This window comes from Calidris pugnax, unplaced genomic scaffold (assembly GCF_001431845.1).
Source record: "Calidris pugnax isolate Ruff unplaced genomic scaffold, ASM143184v1 scaffold31, whole genome shotgun sequence".
NCBI classification, from domain to species: domain Eukaryota; kingdom Metazoa; phylum Chordata; class Aves; order Charadriiformes; family Scolopacidae; genus Calidris; species Calidris pugnax.
In genome coordinates, this window is record NW_015090786.1 from 1052562 (window position 1) to 1063163 (window position 10602).

A 10602-nucleotide genomic window follows, 5' to 3' on the forward strand; every position below is an offset into this window, starting at 1 on the left:
ATTTGGGAGACTCATCATAGCTGTTTGAAGGCTGAGTATATAGCCAACTGTAAGATTGTCACCAGGGTTTTGTGTGTGGAGGTGAAAAACTATTACTCAGGCAAGAATAGTACCTAGTCTGACCTGGCGTTCTTCTGTTGAGGACAAGGAGTTTCTGTTGAATGGCATGAGATGAAAATCCTGCTCTGAGCTTTACTTAGTACCTGCTTTGCATAAAAGAAGCATACAGAGGATCCAACCATGAATCCGTGGGCCTGTTGTAACTTGCTGAGGTCTGGAACATTCTCTGAGGAATTTCTTCTGCCTCTTTGGTTGTTGGTATCTACCAGCTCTGTGGACTTCGGACTGTCTATGGACTCAGTCCCTCAGTGGTAGGGGGGTTGTTCAGTTAGTGCTGCCAAAGGGTGTGTGAGTAGCAAAAGTGGGTCTGGATTGTTTTCCATAGGATTTCCTGTAGAATCAAGGCAAACTAGTCAATCACCGTTTCTCGTCTTGAAAAGTCTAGCCAAAAAGGTGTGCATGGATGCCACTGATAGCTGTAGAAATTCATCCCTCTTTCATCCTGTCTGGGGCTTCAGCTGGGAGCTGTAATAACCTGTTAATCTACTTCGTTTTCTCCTCCACTCTTCCCATGTGGCTGTCTTCTCCCACCACCCCCTTCTTTTCTGCATATCACTTATGCAACAGGTCTTTAATGTTTTGTATGAAAAAGCTTTCTGTAGTGATTATTTTTTCCCCTGAATCACATGGTAAGAAGCACTCAAATATTGAGTATTCTGCTCCATTAAATATCTATTAATTAACAAGCTGGTGTTTCTTCTATTGAATTCATTCTTTTAATTTCATTCGGAATGAATCTCACAGGTGTTAACGACTATAACTGGGTTCTGGCTGACAGCTTAGAAAGTTATTTTATATCTCATCTCATAGGAGTCCACAATTGCTTCAATCACTTTCTTTTTCATAGTATTTTATAATTAAGGAAGACAGCAGAGCAACTTAGGATGCTAGTTATCTACCTAAACCAGATGCAGTGAAAGTGCAAGGACATGGAATTTGTCCAAATCTTCCTCCCACCTTAGTCCCAAAGGGACTTAAAGCTAGGCTTCAACTAATGACTATGTATGCTATATAAATAATAATACCTGGAGTTGCACTCATACAGCAATTTTCATCTTCAAAGTGCTTTGAAAAGCCTATATAATTAGTGTGCTATGGAGTCATCTCTTATGATACTGCGTGAACTCCGGTACTACCCACTATGAGAGCCGAAAAGGGAATCTGAACAGCCACAAAGATTATACATAACCTCCATTATCACTCCAAGATGAAATAAATAATGCTGAACAAGGGTATTTTAGTACTTCACGCAGGAGGAGGATCCACAACTAGCAGGAAGCCAGTCTCCCTAAGATAAGGAAACAGGAATGTTTTCTTTGCTAGTAATCTACTACTTCAGATCTCTAAACACATTTTACCTTGAACTATGTCTCAGTCAAGCTGGCAGCAGATCACAGGTAGATTATCTCATTACATGGAGTCTTCATCTTCATACGACTAGAATGCATCCATTTTTTTTTTATTATTAAAAAGCTTTAATTTGATGGAGCCAAAAGGGGTGCAGACATAATAAATATAACATTAAATAGGTTTCTACAGACTTTTGTGAGACTCCAGGGGAGTAACTTGTCTGGAGTAAACCATCAGCAATTGACCATTCAGCTGAGCACAATTGAAAGATTATAGTATTTTCCAGGTATTTCCAGCATGCCTACAACAGGTCCTTGTGAATGTCCAGGAGCTTGCTCTTTAAACCATTTTAGCAGTTGCTGGGGATTATCATCCCAACATAAATTTGCAAACAGCTTTTTCAAAACTATACCATTAAGAAAAGAAAAGAGGGAGCAGCAGCAGCCCATTCAATCTGTCGAATATAACAATGCAGAGCAACAGAACATTTTGGATAAAGAAAACTTGGAGTATTTCTGAACTTTAATAATTTCAGTCTTCCCCAGTGTTGTACACTGATTGGCATGTATTTTCTCAGCAGAAACGCTAATGTGCTTTATTTGCCTTCTCCAAATAAATTTTTCCTATAGAGATTTAATAGGGAAAATAGACACCCTTTCAAACTCTAGTATGTATTAATGGTTGTCTGAAGAATAGTCTTGAGACTAGATTACAAAAGTTGTGATCACGCAGAAGTAACTGTGCTTCCCATGCAGTTAATGGGCACATGCATTCACATGCCTTGATTTTTGCTCCATATTAAGATCAGTGTTTTGTTTGTTTGTTTGTTTTTAAATTGCTGTTCTTCGCTGTTGTATTTAAATATCACACAAAACCATAAACATCATCAGGTTTTTACTGATGAGCAATGGTTTGGACTCCATCTCTTTACTTTTACTGCTTATTCCATTTGCTTTAGGTGAAATATATTCTCTCTGTGTGTTATATTCAGTGTATTTTTAGCTACTTCTGGACTACTTAAGGAAAAGTCAGCAGATGACCTCAAGAGTATGACATATACCTCCTAAAGCCTCTTTTGCTCTGTCCCATGGTGCATCAACACAGTTTCATCAGCATGGCCACAACAACCAGCTTTCTGGAGGTAAGAAATAGTGTTTTGGAAAAGCAGCAACACAAGAAAAGGGCTGGGGGAGAGCAGCAAGATGAATCATTTGGGCAATCCTTCCACATTTCAAGCAACCGCAGCCATCTCAGTTCCCTAGCAAGAGAAGTTAGCCTTCCACGGCAGCTATTTTTACAGTGCTGGAGCTGCAGGTCTCAGAGCAGGAGGAAGGAAAGGGAGTGACTAGGCACAGCTACATGAGAGGTGGTGTAGGAAAAGAAGTTGACAACCGGGAAACGGATGTTGGAAAAGAAAGAGTTGCGCTGGAGTAGCTGTTCTGTGATCTTCCCATATGCAACAATAAAGGAACTCTGAATTTGAGATTACAGTGTGGAAGGTGTTGGAGGTGAGAAATTTGGAGCTTAAGAGTCTCCAGGAACTCATGAAGTTTCTCTGGGCGTGACAGTGCGCTCTTTTGAAACATTTGATGAATACACATCTCAGCAGATAAAGGTAGTTTGCTCCACAGTTCTGCTGAGCAGTATACAGCCATACTGAAGCATCCTGGCTAGATCAAGGGTATGAGGAGGAAAATTATTCTCAATTTTTTTTCCCAGATTCAGACTTCTCATTTTCAAAACCGTTTGTCGTGTTTTCCCAGCGCCACTCCCTGTTGGACCCCTGTTTGGCTCTGCTTTGTTTATTATTTCTCTGTCATTGCCTCCTTTTTTGCCCTCCACTCGGTGGTCAGGTTGTACCCTGCGCGGCTGGGCATGGTACAACCACCCAGAGGTACAGCCAGCCCCAGGACCGGGGGCAATATTTCCACATCCCAGCGACGCTGCGGCTGACTCAGTGTGTCCGGCAGAGAAGCTGATGTTCCTAGCCAGGGCTGAGTGCCACAGCAGTGTGGCTGACGGCCTTGGAAGCTGTCACACCCTGCTGCACTGAGTCACCAGGAGGCACCTGCCCATGCTGCTGCTGGCTCAGAGATGGGCAATCTCAGAACACAGCACCCGGCTGCTGCGCCCAGCAAACCTACCCGGCATCTTCTTCCACCTTCCTTCTTCTCTTAGGTTTTACTTGCGCTCTTGGATCCCATCTGCACCCTGTGGCATCCCTCCTTTTTAAATGCCACTAGGCCTTCTCTTCTTTGTTCTGTTTCCCATTGCTCTGGGCCATGCTCAGGCAAGCTTTACAAACTGTGAGCTTTCCAGGCATTCCCTATCAGATGGAAATAGGCCATTTGCAGCAGCATGCAAATTCAGTAATTGATCTGTTAATGGTTAGATGTATGGGGCCAAGGAGGAAGGTTCATTTTGCAGGTTTTTAGAACCAGAGTGTCAGAGAAATTATTCTTTTGGCACCTGCATGCTCTTGGGCCCTTTAATAAATTTACAAGTGAATAAACTGGAAGTCTTATATAGCTTTCTCTAGGCAACATTCATGATGAGTGTATGTATTTCTCATAGATTTTTTACTTCATTCACTCTTGAAAAACTTAAAACTGACATACATTTTCTGAACTCTTCAGTGAATTTCTCAAGGTGACCTGATGTCACCCATAACACGTAACATCTGAATTGGGACTTGTCTGAGCCAACAGCAGTGACTGCAGGTCACTGGAAAAAGACTCAGGAAATCTCCAGTCTGTGACTGAATGACCTTGAGTGCTGGATTTCCTTTCTGAAAAATGCTGTTTGTACTCCCATTCCTTGTCAGCCTTTTATATGGAAATTGTAGGATCTGGGGACAAAAAGATGACTAGTGCTATGCTGAACTAGGTTTAGCTGGGACACAGGGAGAGCTCACCATTGGAGAAGGGATACAGTCATTGCTCTGGACTGTCCACCTCGTTCTCGCTGCAGGAAGATCTGGCCCATTGATCAGTCAGTTCCTGCAGAGATTTCATGTTTAAATCCATATTCTAAAGCAAGTTCTAATCAGTAATAATCTAAACCAAATCTCACTGTAACTTAGTGGCTTAGGAGCAGATGGATGTATTGGTCTGTTCTCTGTGCAGTATAGATGGAGCCAGGGGCTGAGCACCTTGTCTGCCATCCCTACTGACAGCACCATCGTTTGTCTGTCAAAAGCGTATAGACAAAAATTCATCCTCCAAAAAAGCCAGGTACACATGAGTACATTTGATCAGGAAGTTTTCTGTTTTCCGTAGGCATTTGATTTTGCAGGAGCAAAAAGGAAAGTGGAATTCCAACTGAAATTGTTAATGAAAAAGGGAGCACGCTCATTTGGAAAAGCAACCGAAGGTCTTTGCAGCAGCTGCTGTCTGGACTAAGCTCTCCTGGCTGGGTTCCAGGATACTTTAAGGGTCCCATGATGCATCGTGGCCACAGCCCTCTTGTCTGTTCCCATGGTGCATCCTGGAAAATCCAAAATATGTTGCACCAGAGGGAATAATCTTTTCCATTCATGAATATTCACAAATACTCAAAACCCAACCTGATCATGGAACCTGATATGGAAAATGCCATGCAAGTTTTTTTCATTAAATGTTGTGATTAACTTATATATGTCCTAGTCAAGAACGATAACAGTTTCATGTTTAAGGCTGATGACTGAAAGTAAGCATAAAGGAGCAAAAGGTGAAACAATTTGAGACAGAAACTGTCTTTGCTATGCTATGCCATGACATCTTTTGCTTACTGAGATTTTACTATGGCACAGAGAAAGAAAACTCAGCATCAAAAGCTACAAAAACAACAAAAAAATGATAAAATCCTTTCTAATGTTGCTTCATTTTTGAACAGCTGCTCCACAGGTGGAGAAATATTGCACATGGTGGTTTTCATGCTGGGTGCCAGGCACACGTAGCTCGATGAGGATCTTGTGTCGCCACAGAGAATCTGATTGAAGGGAAAGCAGGTAGCTGAAGTGCAAAAAAAAGGAAACAGGTCTAACTCCTGCTGGGCTCTCCTGCTGCAGGGTGGGGAGACTCGGTGGTGATGCTTACGTGCCTGAAACCTCGCCAGCGTTGGTCATCTGGTTGCTCCTGCACTTGATGAATCGCTTCTCAGAACCCTCCTGTACATACCTTTACTCAACGCGTTGGGTGAGCGCTACCTCAGTCTATTTTTAACAGCTACACTTTCCATGATTAGATTTTAATGCTATTTATTTATTTAAACCGAACCAAACAATTCCGCATAAGCTGAACATTCCAGTGGGCATCACGCTCGGCCACGCAGAGGAGTCTAAATCTAGTTTAAATTACATTCCTTGAATGGTAGAAAAAGCTGGGTCATGTGCCGAAGCTTGGTGAGGAATAACAGAGTCGCTCTTTCATAGATTGCAAAAACTTTATTAAGGGAAGATAAACAGGTTAAAGGTCTCTCTATGACTGCACTTTCTATACATAGCAATTACCGCTTGCTTTTTCCCTCCCTGCCCCTAGTTGAAGGTGTAGTGCTTACAGTCTCGTCATCTGCCATCATGGAGCCAGGTCCTCTATGTGTTCACTGAAGTTAAAGGGAATGAGAGGCTTGGGACAATTAGACTCAGTGTCTCATTCAGTTACGTCCTTGCAGACATCTGGGAATGTGAGGTTTTTGACTCCCTCCCTCCTGCCCAGGTAGCAACATCAGGTATGAAAATTAGGCATCTCTCAAAAACACCTTTTCCCAGTCAAAGAGAGCATCTCGCCATACCTTTGGTTTTGTTTTTTCTGAGGCATTGTGCTAGGCTTCCAAAGCTTCCTGGTAGGAATGGAGAGTGTGCTTACCATTTGCATCCATGTTAATAAAATAAATCGCTTGTGTTAAAATTAGCAGTGGGCAAACTGTTTCAGTTAAAACAAGAAATGTTCTGGACTGGTGCCAATCCTCAAACTAAATTCAAGCCAATTTTATTTTTAAGTTTTAAAAGTAATAAAAAGTAATAAGCATGCAATGCGTATATAGACATACACAGAGAGAATAGCTCAGGGATTAGAAAAAGATGTATTTCGCATCTGGAGCCCCAGTTTTGCACATGCATATGCATGCAAGTAACTTTACTCACGTGAATTATCCCCTAGTGCCATGCACTATTTCCTGTCTAATCAGGCAGCAACATATACAAAAGGCTTTAATGCATAAGGGCCCTATAACCTGCAGAACATCACCGCTTGATGCATCAAGTGAAGAAAGCCGACACTTGTTAATAGGACAAAGCTGGCACCAATTAAACCACGTCCAGCACATCGGCTCCAGTTGCTGCAAGCAGAGTCATCCCCCAGTGTTGTGTTAGGGAGTACAGCCAGCCCTGCCTACAGCAGGATGTGGCTTCCAAATATCACGCGTTGCATATAATCTATTGCGTAAACTGAAGGGGGGGATGAAGGGTGGAAGGGATGAGGCTCCACCGGGCTGTGGCCTCAGAGAGGAAGATCAATTGGGTGTACATGAGGAGCACGGGGGTTATTTTGAGGAGCAGGGGGAAGGGAGTGTTGTCCATGTACATTATTTCACACATCATAAACCTCATTTCTCAGGGATTTTATTTTAGCAGCCCAGAAACAGATCATTCCCATGTGAGGATTCACAGCACCAAACTGTGAACATAAGGGTTGGGGTTTTTTTTTTTGATTTTTTGTTTTTGTCTTCAACTGCTTCAGGGTGAGTGGATGTGTCTGGAATTGTGTGCATGTGCCATAGTCATGTGTGAGGGTCTGAGGATGCCTATCCTAAGTTTAGACTGTCTGCCTAAACTTTAATGAAAATAATTTCACTGCTTATGCAGCTCTGACCTGACCTATGGAAAATGACACATGGTGCCACCCAGCACAGCCAGACGTCTTTGCACTCCTGTATGATTTCTCTTCCTAGGAACAAGGTCAGCAAGGACATTTCCCAGGGTGTACCCAGACCTCTCAGGAAAGCATACATATCTCCTTCTTTACAGGTTCAGAAACCCTTTCACTACAATTGCTATCTTGTATTTCCACCAGATTTTTGGCTCTCCACAACGCTTGCTTGGATGGATCTTCTACAGCAGAAATGCACCTTTATAGCCACCTTCTTTCAAAGTCATTAAGTGCATTCTTCACAGATTCCTATCCTTCTAAGATTAATAGGGTAACATATTGGCTCTGTGGCTAAATGTGGGTGAATGATTGATCCTGCTAGAAGGGGTACTTAAGGATATAGTTCTAACTGTTTCATTTGAATTATAAATGTCTTGAAAGTGCTGACACACGCTAAAAAGTGTTTTCCTGTCTGTAAGGGAGAGCTGGATGAACTACTTGAGGCTCCTGCAAGTATCAGCAAATCATCTTGGTACCAGCTATACAGGAGTGAGGACGTTCAGAGATGAGCTCCCAGTGGTAAAAGAACAGGAACCTCTAGTTTAGCTCCAGGTCTGGGTGATGCCTCGATACCCTGTGGCTTAAATCCTAGTGTATCATGTTGCCAGATTATTCTATACATTATCTGCCTCTTTACACTTACCACCATGAAACAGTCAGTGCTATGAAGCAGCTTCTTCCTGAGCAGCTATCACCCTGTCTTAGTATGCACAATGTATGTTGAATGTCAGACTTTTTGTCCAAAAAGTAATGAAACACAGTAAAACTGCAGGAGACCAACTTGTAAAATGAAATTAAAATGCTGCCTGAGGACCTCCCTGGAACTAGCCGAGTTGCAAACACTTGAAATGCATATTAATTGGACCATATGGGCCAGTATTTAAGCAAAGGCATGTATTTTGTTTGGCCAGAGTGTTCAGGAGAGACTTTAGGTCAAAGCCTTCATGGCCCTGATGAAATTTCTGATCAGCTGATGGAAATGTTTACCTTACAATAAACTTGAAAGACTGTCCTGCACAGCAATGACACAAAGGAGTTCACAATTGTGCAGCTCGGTAAAATCAGCTGCAACACCTGCATGTGTTTTGTTACCCCCAGTTCCCTTGCAAAAGACTAAGACTGGCTTCTAAGACATTGCCCAGAAGAAAGGATGGTACAAGATTTCTCTCTCTCGATGCAAGCATGGGCAGGAAGAAGTCTTCCAGAAGTCTGCCGGCCACCAACTGCCATGCTGCATCTCTGATGGGCTCTGCACAAGGCAAGACTGCACAACATCGCTGCATCTCCCCATCTCACTGTTTCGTGGACTGTGGGACAGTGTGAGCTGCCCTTCTCTTTGGTCTTGTGTGACAAAGATCAGACAAGAGCAGTGAGAAAGACCACCTGCACCAGCCCAGGCAGCAAGGAGGTCCAAACTGAGCAAATCACGGAAGCCCTTATGCTGTCTGTGAATCAAGGCAGATTGGGAAGTAGGAGGGGGAGACTGTTGCAGGTTGAGCCCATGAGCTGCACTCACTCCCCAGTCATACTGTTAACCCCAGGGTGAAAGCATTCATGTTCACTTATGATAGAAGTGTGTTTCCTATTGTATTTGATGTCATGTACACATGGAACATGATAGTTCCTATTTTTATGAGAATAGTTGATCCAAGAGAAGCTATGCATATCAGGATCTTTTTTCTTTCATCTCTGCAAAAACAAGAATTATAGCTATTTAACTTAGGCTAAATTAGGTGACTTGTGTTATTCATTTAATGTATTTCACATGGACAATGTTACGTCTCTTTTCAATATGTAATTTTAAAGAGCTGTTCATGACATGCAAGACACAGTCTGTCTGTGAGCCACTGTCTTACATCCTGATCAACTCTGTGACATTTTATTGTTTTAAAATTCCTCATCTTAAAAATATGAGTCAACATAAATAGCTTTGAATCTGTGTTACCTTATTAACCAATGGCGGGTGACCCTACCCATAAAATATTTACATAGACAACAGTCTTGTGCTAGTAATGTATTTTCACATTACTTAGTAATTTAAAACATGTCAACCCCTTCCAAATAGTAGAAACAATCCAAACATGGAACCAATGTTGACCTTAAAAGGCTGCTCCTTTTTATTTTAAGTCAAGCACCAATCATTACCACAGATTATCGCTGTGCATTCTTCATACAACTCCTTATCAGCAATACCCCCAAATATAACTCTAAATAGTAAGGAAAACAGTAGATGGGGATGGCTGATGCTACATCAGTAGTGTGTCCTTTAAGGGAGCTTGTGGAAGACTGCATGGAAAATATAACATTTTAATATTAATGAGGTAAAAAAGGACTTACATATTTGTTCCTTTTATAAAGTCAGTGAATTGTGTGTTTGACTATCTGAATCTGCATCTGATCCTTCTTTGCAACTTAAAAGTGTACATGATTATGCAAATGCATTTATTTATATTGACTATATGTATACATGTTCACAAATGCTTTTATATAATGTATGTGTGCATTGGATATAGCTTGTTGGTTTCTTTTTGCTGTTTTCAAAGTAATTTGTTATTTTGTTATTAGGGGAGCAGGTAATGGAAGAGGAAGAAGGGCATTTAGTGTGTGATCTGGAGTACAGAGCATACTATACTCCTGGTAGCCTAGGCTGGGAAAAAATACTGATTTTGTGGCTTCCCAAGCCACAGTACATTGACATGGTATTAGCTGGAGCTGGTAAAAGAACAGATAAATTTCACATATTTCTATGTTTATATTATGCATGGTATTTTCAGTATGTTCAGCAGCAAAGGATGGTAGTCCCCATGTTGCATAATAGACGACATGTGTCTCCTTTGGCAGATACTTAGAGCATTCAGCCAACTCAGTAATTAAAACACTTTACCAAAAAAAAAAAAAAAAAAAAAAAAAAAAAAAAAAAAAAAAATACTGTCTTCTTTTTTCCCAGGGCAATCAATAGAACTGATTTTGTGGCTTCCCAAGCCACAGTACATTGACATGGTATTAGCTGGAGCTGGTAAAAGAACAGATAAATTTCACATATTTCTATGTTTATATTATGCATGGTATTTTCAGTATGTTCAGCAGCAAAGGATGGTAGTCCCCATGTTGCATAATAGACGACATGTGTCTCCTTTGGCAGATACTTAGAGCATTCAGCCAACTCAGTAATTAAAACACTTTACCAAAAAAAAAAAAAAAAAAAAAAAAAAAAAAAAAAAAAAAA